This window comes from Aquarana catesbeiana, linkage group LG06 (assembly GCF_042186555.1).
Source record: "Aquarana catesbeiana isolate 2022-GZ linkage group LG06, ASM4218655v1, whole genome shotgun sequence".
Classification (NCBI taxonomy): domain Eukaryota; kingdom Metazoa; phylum Chordata; class Amphibia; order Anura; family Ranidae; genus Aquarana; species Aquarana catesbeiana.
The window spans coordinates 36,052,061-36,068,655 of NC_133329.1; the positions used below are offsets into that span (position 1 = coordinate 36,052,061).

A 16,595-nucleotide genomic window follows, 5' to 3' on the forward strand; every position below is an offset into this window, starting at 1 on the left:
CACCAACAATGGGGCATAATTCCTGCCACTGACAGCAACAATGGGGCATAATTCCTGCCATTGACACCAACAATAGGTCACCAATCTTGCCGCTGACACCAACAATGAGACATAGTTCCTTCCACTGGCAACAAAAATAGGGCACTATTCCACCCAGTGAGACCAACAATTTCTCCCCCTAATACCAAAGATTGGGCATTGTTTACTCCCACTGGTCACAGTCCGGTCCGTCTAAAGTCTGAAGGACAGTAAACTGGCCCTTTCTTTAGAAAGTTTGGAGATCCCCGGTCTAAAAACAACAAGGGGGCGGGGGGGTCGAGAGGGGAAATTTACACTATAAAAATATGAAACACAATTCCATGTGAAAAATACCTTGTCTGTTTGTCTACCCTTTTGTGTCATGTCTATGTGTGAGAATATAGAGATGTATTAATGATAAACTGGGGGGTATTTAATAAAACTGGAGAGTGCAAAATCTGGTGCAGCTCTGCAAATTAACCAATTTTCCAGGTTTATCAAAGCCTAATTGAACAAGCTGATTGGCTACCGTGCACAGCTCTACCAGATTCTGAGTGCACCAGTTTTAGTAAATCAACCCCATTAATATAATAATGACAATAATACTAATCATCAGGCAATCATTTATGTAATGATATGTGCAAAAACAATACAAGTTTGGAAATGACATACATTAAAATCCAAAAATACCCAATAGAGATGAAAACCCCAAAATGACACCCGAGAAACAAAAGCCTGTTTAATACGGGAAATCTTGCAGCATAAATTAACAATTTAACCAAAAAAAGGCCCTACCAACATCAATAAAAAAAAAAAAAATCAAATAATAAAACACCAAAAATACCACATTCAGAGACAAAAGACCATTTTGAAAGAAAATTGCTATGGATGATACAGCAGCTAATAGTAACCGCTGACCTCAAAAAATAAAAAATAAATGATAAAAAGCCTATAATAGTATGGGATATAAAGGGCAGTAAAATGGTTGGTTGCCCAAAGAGCTAGCAATCAGAATTAAAGTACAGTTTCCCAACAGCCCCCAATCTGTCCCTATGCAGTTAGTCAGCTTTGCCTATTCTTTCCCTGTAACAGCTTCCAATACAAGGACACTATGGTGGCTCTGTGCTCCCTTTTATAGTGGAGGGGGGCTGGTACATAACAAAACCCCCGTTATTGGTCCGTATGAGCCTACCAGCCATAGTTCTGTGTCCTTTGCAGTGCATTAGGTTACAAGAAATGTGATTGGCTGAATTAGAGCATTGCTCTGCCGAGAAAACAAACCTTGAACCTCAACTCATGGTAGAACTAAACCCGAAATTCATCCCTAATGGTGACTAATAGGTGTGAATAGGAGGACAGAAGGACTTACCCAGAGTGAAGGTTCTGGATGTCCTCTGGAGGTTCTCTGATGTGATCTCAGTGATGAGCACACTGACACTGAAGGACTGGAGGAGTCTGAATGTGTTATATGTGAGTGTTGGGGGGGGGTCACATCTTCTCACATTGTGTAATAAGGAACAAATCATCTGACAGTCTGACTGAGAAAACCCACCACAGATCTACACCCTTCTCTACTGCAAAACCTCCAACACCCAGCCAAGGCTGCTAAAGATCAATTTTTAGTACCTATTCTTATTTTGTATGTATGGACTCTGCAAAGTGCCACTTATTTTGCCCTTTGTGCTGCATTAGTGGCACTAATGTCAGTGTGTTTAGGGATGGGGCATACACCCCTCAGTTCGGTTCACATCAGAACATCTCGACCAAGCAAAAAGTTCTAGCGAACATGCAAACCCTATTAAAATCTATGGTACATGAACATGAAAAATCAAAAGTCCTAATTTTAAAGGCTTTTTATGCAAGTTGTTGCTATAAAAAGGGTTTGGGGACCTGGGTACTGCCCTGGGGGACATGTATCAATGCAAAAAAAAGTTTTTAAAACAATCATTTTTTCAGGAGCAGTGATTTTAATGATGCTTAAAGCGAAACAATAAAAATGAAATATTCCTTTAAATATCGTGCCTGTGGGGGGGGGTCCCCTTAGTCTGCCTGTAAAGTGGCGCATCTGTGCGGTGTATAGAACATGCCGCAGCAACAATGACATTTCTAAAGGAAAAAATGTAATTTAAACTTGCTTGCGGCTGTAGAGTATTGCCGGCTCACGGCAATACAAATTTAAAAAAATTGAAAAAAAAAAACGTCCATACCAGGCCCTTTAGGTCTGATATGGATTTTAAGGGGAACCTCACCCCAAAATGTAAAAAAAAAACGGCATGGGGTCCCCTCTCAAAATCCATACCAGACCCTTATCCGAGCACGCAGCCTTAAAAATGGCCGTTTTTTCGGAAGCAGTGATTTTAATAATGTTTAAAGTGAAACAATTAAAAGTGAAATATTCTTTTAAATTTCGTACCTGGGGGTGTCTATAGTATGCCTGTAAAGTGACGCATGTTTCCCGTGTTTACAACAGTCCGAGAGCAGAATGACATTTCTAAAGGAAAAGAAAGTCATTTAAAAATGCTAGCGGTAGTGCCGGCAGCTATAATGAATTGTCGGGTCTCTGCAATACTCATAAAAGTCATTGAAAAAAACGGCCTGGGGTTCCCCTACAGTGCATTACCGGGCCTTTTGGGTCTGGTATGAATATTAAGGGGAACCCTGAACCAAAATTGAAAAAAAAAAATGTGTGGGGGTCCCCCCAAATTCAATACCAGGCCCTTCAGGTCTGGTATGGATATTAAGGGGAACACCGCACCAAATTAAAAAAAAGAAAAATGGCGTGGGGGTCCCCCTCAAAATTCATGCCAGACCCTTCAGGTCTGGTATGGATTTTAAAGGGGAACCCCACGCCAAAATTAAAAAAAAAGGCGTGGGGTCTCCCTAAAAATCCATACCAGACCCTTATCCGAGCACACAACCTGGCAGGCCGACGGAAAAGAGGGGGGACGAGATAGCGCTCCCCCCTCTTCAACCGTACCAGGCCACATGCCCTCATCATGGGGAGGATGTCCCCATGTTGATGGGGACAAGGGCCTCATCCCCACAACCCTTACCCCGTGGTTGTGGGGGTCTGTGGGTGGGGGGCTTATCAGAATCTGGATTCCCCCCCCAGATCCCACCCCCCCGTGTGAAATGGTAATGGGGTACAAATGTACCCCTACCATTTCACAAAAAAAGTGTCAAAAATGTTAAAAAAGACAAGAGACAGTTTTTGTCAATTCCTTTATTAATGTCTTCTTCTTTCCCCGCTTCTTCTTCCATGTTCCTATGGTCTTCATTCGGTTTTCTTCCTGCATCTGGTTCTTCCCCTGCTTCTTCCTCTTCTTCCTCCGATCTCCTGCTTCTTCCTTCGTTCTTCTCATCCACATCTTCCTCCGGCGTCTTCTTCCCTGCTTCATTCTCCGGATGATCCGCATCCATGGGAGGTTCCCGCTGTGTGACGCTTCTGTTCTTCTGACAGTTCTTATATAACTGAGGGCGGGACCACACGGTTACCCTGCCCCCACCCCCCTCTGACATATACTCTGCACTGTATTATATACGCTACACTGGCTCCACTGTATACTCTGCACTTTATTATATACACTACACTGAACACTGTATTCTCTGCACTGTATTATATTCACTACACTGAACACTGTATACTCTACACTGTATTATATACACTGCACTGACTGCACGCTCAATCCATTAACTACCCTGTCTAATCTCTCTCCATTAAAGGAGAAGTTCATCCTGAGCTAGTTTGGCTGGGCTTCTCCTATGGGTCACAGGAGTGCAATTCATTTTGCACTCCTGTGACCATTTTCAGCAGAGAACGGTCTGAAGTCCGCTCTCTGCAAATGTCACCGTCATCAGTCCAGGCGCTGCGTCATCCCGACAATAAAGTCTGGATCCAGCAGGTACCTGGACTGACACCCATTTCAGCGTCTCAGTGAGCCGCACCCTGCCCCTCCACAGCTCAGTGCTCCAGTAAGTGAGTGGGGGGGCAGAGTGGAGGGATGCTGATTGAGAGTCAGCCGCTCTCCACCCGGGGAGGAGTGAGAATCGAGGCATCGGTGGTATTCGATGGCTCGGTTTTCAGTGCAGGGGCGGTGTGGGACAGATGCAGCATCGGACCCATACTGCATCCACCTAGGCAAGTATATATGGGGGAAAAAAGAACCCTACTTCTCTTTTGATGTACACTATACACGGCCGCCGTGTAAGCAGCCTTATATAGTGTGGGGCATTGACCGAGCCATGATTGGCCAAAGGAACCAGCCTTTGGCCAATCATGGCTCTCACAGCACAGTGCGCTGTGATTGACCAAAGCATACAGGTCAGGTGCATGCTTTGGCCAATCAGCAGCTTTTAATGCAGTGCAAACTTGCAGTGCATTATGGGGGGCTTGTCAGCGCCCGCGAGTGCCCCATAAGCTAGTTTGTTCTATGAACAAACGAACAGACGATGTTCGAGTCGAACTTACATTTGGTTCGTACATCAAGCCCATCACTGTCGGTGTTTATAAACCCCTTCATGCTGCTGCATAAAGGGGATCATTAACACTGATGGTGCCCAGTGTTAATTTAGTCGACTAAAACAACTAAAACATTTTAGTCGACTAAATGAATACTATTTTATTTGACTAATAAAACAATTGAGATGACTAAAATACGACTAAAACTAAAATGGCATTTTAGTCAAAAGACTAAAATGGGACTAAAACTAAAATGGCATTTTAGTCAAAAGACTAAAGACCCATACACACGATCGTACTTTTTGACAACAAACATGCAAATGACCTGTTTTAAGGCAACATCCGACCGTGTGTACGCTCCATCGCACAAGCTTTTTCGGCTTTCATCAGACAAATGTTGGCTGTGCAAACAAACAAACTTTCCTGCAACAAAAGTCCTACGTCGGCTAGTCCGATCGTGTGTACGAGGCTTTAGACTAAAACTAAATTGAAATTTGACTTCAAAGTGAACACTGATCTGTAGTGCATGTTCATATCTCAATACCATAAATAATAACATATGCGATTTTCAGGGCTTTTTTTCTCAGAGAATAGGTGCAGGAACCCACCCTCCCCAGTCAACTCTCCACCCCCTCACCCCCCCAACTCCACCCCTATTCCCGCCCCCAATACCGCCATTCTTTGGGAAAGAGAAGTTAAGTGTTCTTTACCTTCTCCCTCCCTGTCCACAGCTCACCTCCCCATCCACAGGTCACCTTCTCTTCTCTCGTCCACAGCTCACCCCCCCCCCCACACACACAGGTTACCTTTCCCTCCATGCACAGCTTACCTTCTCTTCTCAGTTTACCCCCCCCTCTCCACAGCTTACCCCCTCCTCCCTCTGGTTACCTTCTCTTCTCAGTTTAACCCCCCCTCTCCACAGCTTACCCCCTCCTCCCTCTGGTTACCTTCTCTTCTCTCGTCCACAGTTCACTCCCCCACAGCTCACCTCCCTCCCCCCACAGCTCACCCACAGTTCACGTCCCCCTCACAGCTCACCCTCTCCCCCCTCTCCACAGTTCTCCCCCTTCTCCATAGTTAACCCCCCCACAGCTCACCCTCTCCCCCCTCTCCCCCTTCTCCACAGTTAACCCCCCACAGCTCACCCTCTCCACAGTTCACGTCCCCCTCACAGCTCACCCTCCCCCCTTCCTCTCCACAGTTCACCTCCCCCCCACAGCTCACCCTCCCCCCTTCCTCTCCACAGTTCACCTCCCCCCACAGCTCACCCTCTCCCCCCTCTCCACAGTTCTCCCCCTTCTCCACAGTTAACCCCCCACAGCTCACCCTTTCCCCCTTCCTCTCCACAGCTCACCCTCTTCCCCCTCTCCACAGTTCACCTCCCCCCTCACATCTCACCCTCTCCACAGTTCACCTCCGCACACCTCACCCTCTCCCCCCTCTCCACAGTTCACCTCCCCCCACAGCTCACCCTCTCCACAGTTCACATCCCCCCACATCTCACCCTCTCCACAGTTCACCTCCCCCCCACATCTCACCTTCTCCACAGTTCACCTCACCCCCACATCTCACCCTCTCCACAGTTTACCTCCCCCCTCACATCTCACCCTCTCCACAGTTCACCTCCCCCCCACACAGCTCACCCTCTTCACAGTTCACGTCCCCCTCACAGCTCACCCTCCCCCCTTCCTCTCCACAGTTCACCTCCCCCTCACAGCTTACCCTCTCCACAGTTCACCCCCCCACAGTTCACGTCCCCCCCACAGCTCACCCTCCCCCCTTTCTCTCCACAGTTCACCTCCCCCCACAGCTCACCCTCTCCCCCCTCTCCACAGTTCTCCCCCTTCTCCACAGTTAACCCCCCACAGCTCACCCTTTCCCCCTTCCTCTCCACAGCTCACCCTCTTCCCCCTCTCCACAGTTCACCTCCCCCCTCACATCTCACCCTCTCCACAGTTCACCTCCGCACACCTCACCCTCTCCCCCCTCTCCACAGTTCACCTCCCCCCACAGCTCACCCTCTCCACAGTTCACATCCCCCCACATCTCACCCTCTCCACAGTTCACCTCCCCCCCACATCTCACCCTCTCCACAGTTCACCTCCCCCCCACATCTCGCCCTCTCCACAGTTCACCTCCCCCCCACATCTCACCCTCTCCACAGTTCACCTCCCCCCCACATCTCACCCTCTCCACAGTACACCTCCCCACACCTCACCCTCTCCCCCTCTCCATAGTTCACCTCCCCCCCACATCTCACCCTCTCCACAGTTCACCTCACCCCCACATCTCACCCTCTCCACAGTTTACCTCCCCCCTCACATCTCACCCTCTCCACAGTTCACCTCCCCCCCACAGCTCACCCTCTGCCCCCTCTCCACAGTTCACCTCCCCCCCACATCTCACCCTCTCCACAGTTCACCTCCCCCCCACATCTCACCCTTTCCACAGTTCACCTCCCCCCCACATCTCACCCTCTCCACTGTTCACCTCCCCCCCACATCTCACCCTCTCCACAGTTCACCTCCCCCCCACATCTCACCCTCTCCACAGTTCACCTCCCCCCTCACATCTCACCCTCTCCACAGTTCACCTCCCCCCCACAGCTCACACTCTGCCCCCTCTCCACAGTTCACCTCCTCCCCACATCTCACCCTCTCCACAGTTTACCTCCCCCCACATCTCACCCTCTCCACAGTTCACCTCCCCCCTCACATCTCACCCACTCCACAGTTCACCTCTCCCCACAGCTCACCCTCTCCCCCCTCTCCACAGTTCACCTCCCCCCCACATCTCACCCTCTCCACAGTTCTCCCACTTCTCCACAGTTAACCCCCCCACAGCTCACCCTCTCCCCCTCTCCCCCTTCTCCACAGTTAACCCCCCACAGCTCACCCTCTCCCCCTTCCTCTCCACAGCTCACCCTCTTCCCCCTCTCCACAGTTCACCTCCCCCCCACATCTCACCCTCTCCACAGTTCACCTCCCCCCACATCTCACCCTCTCCACAGTTCACCTCCCCCCTCACATCTCACCCTCTCCACAGTTCACCTCTCCCCACAGCTCACCCTCTCCCCCCTCTCCACAGTTCACCTCCCCCCCACATCTCACCCTCTCCACAGTTCTCCCCCTTCTCCACAGTTAACCCCCCCCACAGCTCACCCTCTCCCCCTCTCCCCCTTCTCCACAGTTAACCCCCCACAGCTCACCCTCTCCCCCTTCCTCTCCACACCTCATCCTCTCCCCCCTCTCCACAGTTCACCTCCCCCCACAGCTCACCCTCTCCACAGTTCACATCCCCCCACATTTCACCCTCTCCACAGTTCACCTCCCTCCACATCTCACCCTCTCCACAGTTCCCCTCCCCCCCACATCTCACCCTCTCCACAGTTCACCTCCCCCCTACATCTCACCCTCTCCACAGTTCACCTCCCCCCTCACATCTCACCCTCTCCACAGTTCACCTCTCCCCACAGCTCACCCTCTCCCCCCTCTCCACAGTTCACCTCCCCCCACATCTCACCCTCTCCACAGTTCACCTCCCCCCACATCTCACCCTCTCCACTGTTCACCTCCCCCCACATCTCACCCTCTCCACAGTTCACCTCTCCCCACAGCTCACCCTCTCCCCCCTCTCCACAGTTCACCTCCCCCCCACATCTCACCCTCTCCACAGTTCACCTCCCCCCCACATCTCACCCTCTCCACAGTTCACCTCCCCCTCACATCTCACCCTCTCCACAGTTCACCTCCCCCCCACATCTCACCCTCTCCACAGTTCACCTCCCCACACCTCACCCTCTCCCCCCTCTCCACAGTTTACCCCCTCCATCCATAGCCAGCTCACCCCCTCCACCCCCACATTTCACAATTCACATAGCCATGCCAGTCCCCTCCCCCCATCCACAATTCCCCTTTTAACCTCTGTCAACATATCACCTCTGCACACCCCCATCCACTGCTTACACCCCCAGTCCACAATCACCTCTGCACACCCCCATCCACTGCTTACACCCCCAGTCCACAATCACCTCTGCACACCCCCATCCACTGCTTACACCCCCAGTCCACAATCACCTCTGCACACCCCCATCCACTGCTTACACCCCCAGTCCACAATCACCTCTGCACTCCCATCCACAGCCTATCCCCCCTCCACATTTCACTTCTGCGCCCCCATCTACAGCTCTAACTCTCTACAACCCCCCATCTTCCACCTCTGCACCCCAAGCCCCCCAAGCACTCTTGACCCTGTAGACATTTCCCCTGCTCACAACTCTCACTTTGCACAATCTACCCCCCCAGCTCTGACCTCCGCAGAACATCCACAACTTCAGTCTCTACTCTCTCTGCACAACCAGCCCCCCCCTTTCCCTCCACAGCTATCTCACCTTCATTAGAGCTGTACTGAGCAGACTTTCATTCTGTCAAATCAGGCTCCCCCCCTCAGCTCACTGTGCAGCCTCCTCCGTGAAGCTCCGGTGTTCTGCCATATAGTGTCCTCGTATCAGATAGTGTCCGCCTCGTACTGCGCAGGCGCAGCGCCTGCGCAGTACGGAGGAGCAGGAGATGCCGAAAATGCCCGAAGTTGATCAGCTGACCATCAGCTGTACACGGCGCTCGGGCACCTGTTAGCGATGGCAGTGTAAGAGGGCCCCTCGCGGGCTCGCTTCGCTCGCCACGCTTCGGGCACGGCCTCGCTGCGCTCGGCAAATATTTATTCTAACTCTATGTCCACTTGGATAGTAGGGAATGATCCTGGACATAGGGTAAGAATAAATGCGCAGGCGCCGTGTACAGCTGACGATCAGCTGTTGAACTTCGGAGACTTTCGGAGTCTCTTTTGTCCTCCGTACTGCGCCTGCGCAGTACAGGGAGGACACTATATGATAGGGGACTGAATTCGATAAGACACCGGCTGACAGATCAGTAGATCAGTGTAGCACAGAACCGAGGAGGAGTTTCAGAGAGCTGGGCTCCGTGCTACACTGATCTGACAGACAGCAGGTGGGGAGAGCTGCCTCCGAAATCTGATCAGTCAGCTGTGGAGCACATTCCCTGGATGCCTAACATACAGAAGCTGGTGGAGGAAGTGAATGGTATAGAAAACTTCCTCTATCGGCTTCTGTTCTATGTGACAGACTGCAGAGGAGAGGGCTGCCTGAGGTGGCGGAACTGCGTTCCGGCAAGTTCCGGCAGAAAAAAAGCCCTGGCTATTTTTCACTCCAGCAGTATGTAATGAGTTTGGAAATTCTAGAGAAATGTTAACGAATGCCTTACAATTTAATTACACCCATTCGATTTTAGATGACTAAAATGTACTGGAGATTTAGTCGACTAAAAACGACTAAAACTAAAACAATTGCAGAAGACTAAAATGGGACTAAAACCAAAATGCCATTTTAGTCCTAAGACTAAAACTAAATCGAAATTTGCTGCCAAAATGAACACTGATTAATTAATGCAGTTAAAACCACCGCCATTAATGCAGCACAAAGGGGTTAATGAATTGCCACTGGTCAGTACTACATCAGTGACCAGTGTCAGTACATCAATCCCTTCCATTCTGCATATTACAGTACCTTAGGTAAGGTTATAAGCCGCTCTGCTCACTCACTTGCAGTGCACATGGGTTCTGGCTACTCGCAGGTCGTATTAGCAGCACTATTTTTTTCTGTTCAATCCCATGCTCCCAGCCTCTGAATCATGACATCATGTCAGCCATGAAGCTCCTATAAGGCGGAGATCACTCCACCTCACAGGGGAGTGACTGAAAGACTTGTGCTGGCTGGATGCAGAAACGAGCTGTGAACACTCGCACCGCTCAGCTCAGGGGCAGATCCAAAGTCTCGGGAGGGGCACCGCCAGAAAATATGTTTTTTTTGGGGGCAATTTATTGGGGAAATAGCTGGTGTTGGCAGTTCAATTTCTATTATCACATTGCTATATAAAATGAAATAGTTCAACTCACCATAATGCAGAATCAGTAGGAGCCTGGAACCTGTAACTTGCCACCATCGCCTGCCACCAGATGCAGATTGTCACTTGCCACGTCGCCTATCATGAGGATTGTCACTTGCCACGTAGCCTGTCACCAGATTCGGATTGTCACTTGCCACATCGCCTGTCACCAGATGCGGATTGTCACTTGCCACGTCGCCTATCATGAGGATTGTCACTTGCCACGTAGCCTGTCACCAGATTCGGATTGTCACTTGCCACATCGCCTGTCACCAGATGCGGATTGTCACTTGCCACATCACCTGCCACAGGTTGCGAATTGTCACTTGCCACGTTGCCTGTCACCAGATGTGGATTGTCACTTGCCACGTCGCCTGTCACCAGATGTGGATTGTCACTTGCCACATTGCCTGTCACCAGATGTGGATTGTCACTTGCCACGTCGCCTGTCACCAGATGCAGATTGTCACTGGCCACGTCGCCTGTCACTAGATGCGGATTGTCACTTGCCACGTCGCCTGTCACTAGATGTGGATTGTCACTTGCCACATTGCCTGTCACCAGATGCAGATTGTCACTTGCAAGTCACCTGCCACACATTGCAGATTGTCACTTGCCACGTCACGGATTGTCACTTGCCATGTCGCCTGCCACACGTTGTGGATTGTCATTTTCTGTGTCACTTTCCTGCTAAGGTGGTCTCTTGCAAGTCAGGCAGCAGATAACTAGCCAGGCAGCAGAGAGATGATGTCACCTCTCTGCTTCCCACGGCAGCCTGCACAGTGAGGGCACAACTGCACTGCAGGAATGCAGGGCGGGCGCCGGGCAGTGAGAGATGATATCATCTCTCTGCTTCCCCGCCTGCCGGGTCCCTGATTGGCCAGCTGTCCGCTCACCCATGAGCCGCCCATCTGCTCGCCCACTCTCTCACCAACCGAGCCGCCTGACAGCCCAGCCTGCCCACAGAGCGGCCTGTTCTCTCACCCACGGAGCCTCCCACTCTCTCATCCACGGAGCAGCCCGCCCACTCACCCGCATTCTCGGCGGGGAGATTGCCACTCCCCCCCGGATCCACCCCTGGCTCCGCTGCAGATCTGTAACACACTGTGTAGTGGTGGCCCCCTTGTTACCCTTTGGGCAGGTGTCACCACTGCTTCTTTGTCCTGTATGCTGGGTGTAATTCTCAGTATCTGTTCTTATTCTGTATGTATGGACCCTGCACAGTACCACTTCTCTTGTCCTGTATGCCGGGTGTAATTCTCAGTATCTGTTCTTATTCTGTATGTATGGACTCTGCACACTACCACTTCTCTTGTCCTGTATGCCGGGTGTAATTCTCAGTATCTGTTCTTATTCTGTATGTATGGACTCTGCACAGTACCACTTCTCTTGTCCTGTATACTGGATGTAATTCTCGGTATCTGTTCTTATTCTGTGTGTGACCACATAGGTGCAATGTGTTAAATTATGTAAAAACCATATTATGGCCACTAGATGGCGCTCCATCTACATAGGTCTTTATAGCAAAAGATAGGATGTAACAATTCTCGAGAAAGCGAAAGGGAATTAGAAATAAAAGTAACCATTTGTTATTGTTCTCTAGAATTGTTACATTGGAGGTTATTTATGAAAGGCAAATCCACTTTGCACTACATGGGCACTTTCAAGTGCAGTCGCTGTAGATCTGAGGGGGACATGCAAGGAAAATAAAAAATAGCATTTGAGCTTGCACATGATTGGATGATAAAATCAGCAGAGCTTCCCCTCATTTCAGATCTACCCCTCAGATCTAGTAGTGCAAAGTGAATTTTCCTTTTTTTCCCTCTCTCCTGCACCTGTTTATCACCAATAGATAGATTCATGCATTGCATGAATCTATCTATTGTCGCCGCTACCGCCCCCTATTAAGGTGTCTGGCCCCTTGTCGGGCACGGGGCATCTGAATTACAGAGGCGTTTTTTTTTGGAAGCTCCTGATTAGAGCTGTCGGCTCTAATAGGCTTCCAAATTGGTAAACAGCAGGCGCAATGCTGTGCGTTCGCTGTTTACTTAGTGTTGTGTTAGGGAAGCGAATACATCGCTTTCCTAACACTGAATCATCCAGCCAATCAGGATGCTCGGGTCTGGTTACCCTGTCACCTGATTGGCTGAAGTGACAGGCACTGTGATTGATACTTCATATTTCCATCGCACACATTCCTGGATGAGCTCACGGATATGGGTGCTGCAGCAACAACCAGCTGGATACTAGTTCAAGTAAAAATGAAGATATTTGCCAGCACACCATGGAACGGCATAGATAGCGTCCAAACGTGTAATTTATTGCATGATCACAACTAAGGATGAGCCGAACACCCCCCGGTTTGGTTCGCACCAGAACTTGCGAACAGACCAAAACTTTGCACGAACGTTAGAACCCCATTGAAGTCTATGGGACTCGAACGTTCTAAATCAAAAGTGCTCATTTTAAAGGCTAATTTGCATGGTATTGTCCTAAAAAGTGTTTGGGGACCCGGGTCCTGCCCCAGGGGACATGGATCAATGCAAAAAAAAGTTTTAAAAACGGCTGTTTTTTTGGGAGCAGTGATTTTAATAATGCTTAAAGTCAAACAATAAAAGTGTAATATTCCTTTAAATTTTGTACCTGGGGGGTGTCTATAGTATGCCTGTAAAGGGGTGCATGTTTCCCGTGTTTAGAACAGTCTGACAGCAAAATGACATTTCAAAGGAAAAAAGTCATTTAAAACTACTCGCGGCTATAATGAATTGCCGGCCCGACAATACACATAAAAGTTAAAGATAAAAACGGCATGGGAATTCCCCACAGGGGAGCCCTGAACCAAAATTTAAAAAAAAATGACGTGGGGGTCCCCCTAAATTCCATACCAGGCCCTTCAGGTCTGGTATGGATATTAAGGGGAACCCCGGCCAAAATAAAAAAAAAAAATTGGCGTGGGGTCCCCCTCAAAATCTATACTAGACCCTTCAGGTCTGGTATGGATTTTAAGGGGAACCCCGTGCCAACATTTTTTTAAAAAATGGCGTGGGGTACCCCCAAAAATCCATACCAGACACCTTATCCGAGCACGCAATCTGGCAGGCCGCAGGAAAAGAGGGGGGACGAGAGAGCGCCCCCCCTCCTGAACCGTACCAGGCCACATGCCCTCAACATTGGGAGGGTGCTTTGGGAGTAGCCCCCAAAGCACCTTGTCTCCATGTTGATGAGGACATGGGCCTCATCCCCACAACCCTGGCCCGGTGGTTGTGGGGGTCTGCGGGCAGGGGGCTTATTGGAATCTGGAAGCCCCCTTTAACAAGGGGACCCCCAGATCCCGGCCCTCCCCCCTGTGTGAAATGGTAAGGGAGTACAAAAGTACCCCTACCATTTCACAATAAAAATGTCAAAAATGTCAAAAATTACAAGAGACAGTTTTTGACAATTCTTTATTTAAATGCTTCTTCTTTCTTCTATTTTCTATCTTCTTTCTTCTATCTTCCTTTGGTTTCTTCCTCCATCTTCTTCTTCTTCTGGTTCTTGTTCTTCTGGTTCTTCTTGTTCTTCTGGTTCTTCATCCAGTCTTCTCGTCCGGCATCTTCCTCAGCGGCGCCGTCTTAACTTCATCTTCTTTCCTCGGGCCGCTCCGAATCCACGATTGGATGGGAGGCTCCCGCTGTGTGACGCTTCTCTTCTGACAGTTCTTAAATGATGGAGGGCGGGTGACCCCGCCCCCCTCTGACGCACGGGGACTTCCCTGTGGCAATCCCCGTGATGTCAGAGGGGGGCGGGGTCACCCGCCCTGCGTCAGAGGGGGGCGGGGTCACCCACCCTCCATTATTTAAGAACTGTCAGAAGAGGAGAAGCGTCACACAGCGGGAGCCTCCCATCCAATCGTGGATTCGGAGTGGCCCGAGGAAAGAAGATGAAGTGAAGACGGCGCCGCTGAGGAAGATGCCGGACGAGAAGACCGGATGAAGAACCAGAAGAACAAGAAGAACCAGAAGAACACGAACCAGAAGAAGAAGAAGATGGAGGAAGAAACCGAAGGAAGATAGAAGATAGAAGAAAGAAGATAGATGAAAGAAGATAGAAAATAGAAGAAAGAAGAAGCATTTAAATAAAGGAATTGTCAAAAACTGTCTCTTGTCATTTTTAACATTTTTGACTTTTTTTTTGTGAAATGGTAGGGGTACTTTCGTAGCCCCTTACCATTTCACACAGGGGGAGGGCCGGGATCTGGGGGACCCTTGTTAAAGGGGGCTTCCAGATTCCGATAATCCCCCTGCCCACAGACCCCACAACCACCGGGCAAGGGTTGTGGGGATGAGGCCCTTGCCCCCATCAACATGGGGACAAAGTGTTTTGGGGGGCTACCCCCAAAGCACCCTCCCAATGTTGAGGGCATGTGGCCTGGTACGGTTCAGGAGGGGGAGCGCTCTCTCGTCCCCCCCTCTTTTCCTGCGGCCTGCCAGGTTGCGTGCTCGGATAAGGGTCTGGTCTGGATTTTTGGGGGTACCCCACGCCATTTTTAAAAAAAATGTTGGCCGGGGTTCCCCTTAATATCCATACCAGACCTGAAGGGCCTGGTATGGAATTTAGGGGGACCCTCACATCATTTTTTTTTTAATTTTGGTTCGGGGTTCCCCTGTGAGGAATTCCCATGCCGTTTTTATTAATTAACTTTTATGTGTATTGTCGGGCTGGCAAATCAGTATATTTACGAGTAGTTTTAAATTACTTTTTTCCTTTGAAATGTCATTTTGCTGTTAGACTGTTCTAAACACGGGAAACATGTGCCCCTTTACAGGCATACTATAGACACCCCCCAGGTACGAAATTTAAAGGGATATTACACTTTTATTGTTTGACTTTAAGCATTATTAAAATCACTGCTCCCGAAAAAACTTTTTTTTGCATTGATACATGTCCCCTGGGGCAGGACCCAGGTCCCCAAACACTTTTTATGACAATACCATGCATATAAGCCTTTAAAATTAGCACTTTTGATTTCTCCCATAGACTTTTAAAGGGTGTTCCGCGGCATTCAAATTTGCCGCGAACACCCCAAATTGTTCGCTGTTCGCTGTTCGGCGAACTGGCAAACAGCCGATGTTCGAGTCGAACATGAGTTCGACTCGAACTCGAAGCTCATCCCTAATCACAACACAAGGAGAGTGCAACGTTTTGGAGTCACGCAGGACCCCTTCGTCAGGCATTGCACTCTCCTTGTGTTGTGATCATGCAATAAATTACACGTTTGGACTCTACGTCGTTCCATGGTGTGCTGGCAAATATCTTCATCATAGGCACTGTGATTGGATGCCTATCAGGCGTTCAATCATAGCAGAGGATGGGAAGAGGATGGAAGAAGACATGAGGACTCGGAGCATGGAGGACAGCACCGAGACAGTTAAGTGCTGGGTGGGGGGGGCACACTGGCGGCAATTGATGGGGCACACTGGCAGCAATTGATGGGGCACACTGGCGGCAATTGATGGGGCACACTGGCAGCAATTGATGGGGCACTCTGGCAGCAATTGATGGGGCACACTGGCAGCAATTGATGGGGCACAATGGCGGCAATTGATGGGCACAGTGGTGGCAATTGATGGGCACACTGGCAGCAATTGATGGATACAGTAACTGCATTTGATGGCACAGTGGTGGCAATTTATGGGTACAGTGGCTGCGTATCCATAAATTTTGAGCACCAGCCGCCACTGCCCCATGGTATCTCTTGTTACAATGCCTGTCTGTGTGCTCCGTCTGTAAAGGGGATGTGGAGGCAGAAAGATGAAACAAGCCAACAGCCACATTGAAACCAGTGAGCCCCCGGGAACCATCCAAGTGAGTGAGCACTGACCAGACTCTGCCCCCTTCTCTTAGGGTGCCCCCTTTTCTCTCCCCCTGCACCCGTTCTCTCTCTCTGTCCTTTCTCTCTCCCCCTCTCTCTCCCTGCCCTCTCTATCACTCTCCCTGCCCCCTTTCTCTCTCTCTCCATGCTCCCTCCCTCTTTGCCCTCTCGCTTTCTCCCTGCCCCCTCTCTCTCCCTGTCCCCTCTGTCTCTCCCTTCTCTCCCTTCTTTCCCTTCTCTCTCTCTCTCTCTACCTGTTCACCTCTCATTCTCTCTCCAGTGCCCCATCCCCCTCTCTCTTTCTCTT

The 16,595-nt window shown here is 50.0% G+C and overlaps 2 protein-coding genes across 2 annotated transcripts in view; both read right to left on the bottom strand.

Annotated features, from left to right (window-relative positions):
* LOC141148303 (perforin-1-like) overlaps positions 1 to 1,451 on the bottom strand; it is a 32,942-nt gene extending 31,491 nt beyond the window's left edge. The window contains exon 1 of the mRNA XM_073635601.1: positions 1,388 to 1,451. The gene's annotated coding sequence lies outside the window, so the exon portion shown is untranslated. The remainder of the gene's footprint in view (positions 1 to 1,387) is intronic.
* The window catches only part of LOC141148310 (guanylate-binding protein 1-like), a 1,084,899-nt gene that overhangs the window by 561,848 nt on the left and 506,456 nt on the right, over positions 1 to 16,595 (bottom strand). The window lies entirely within an intron of this gene.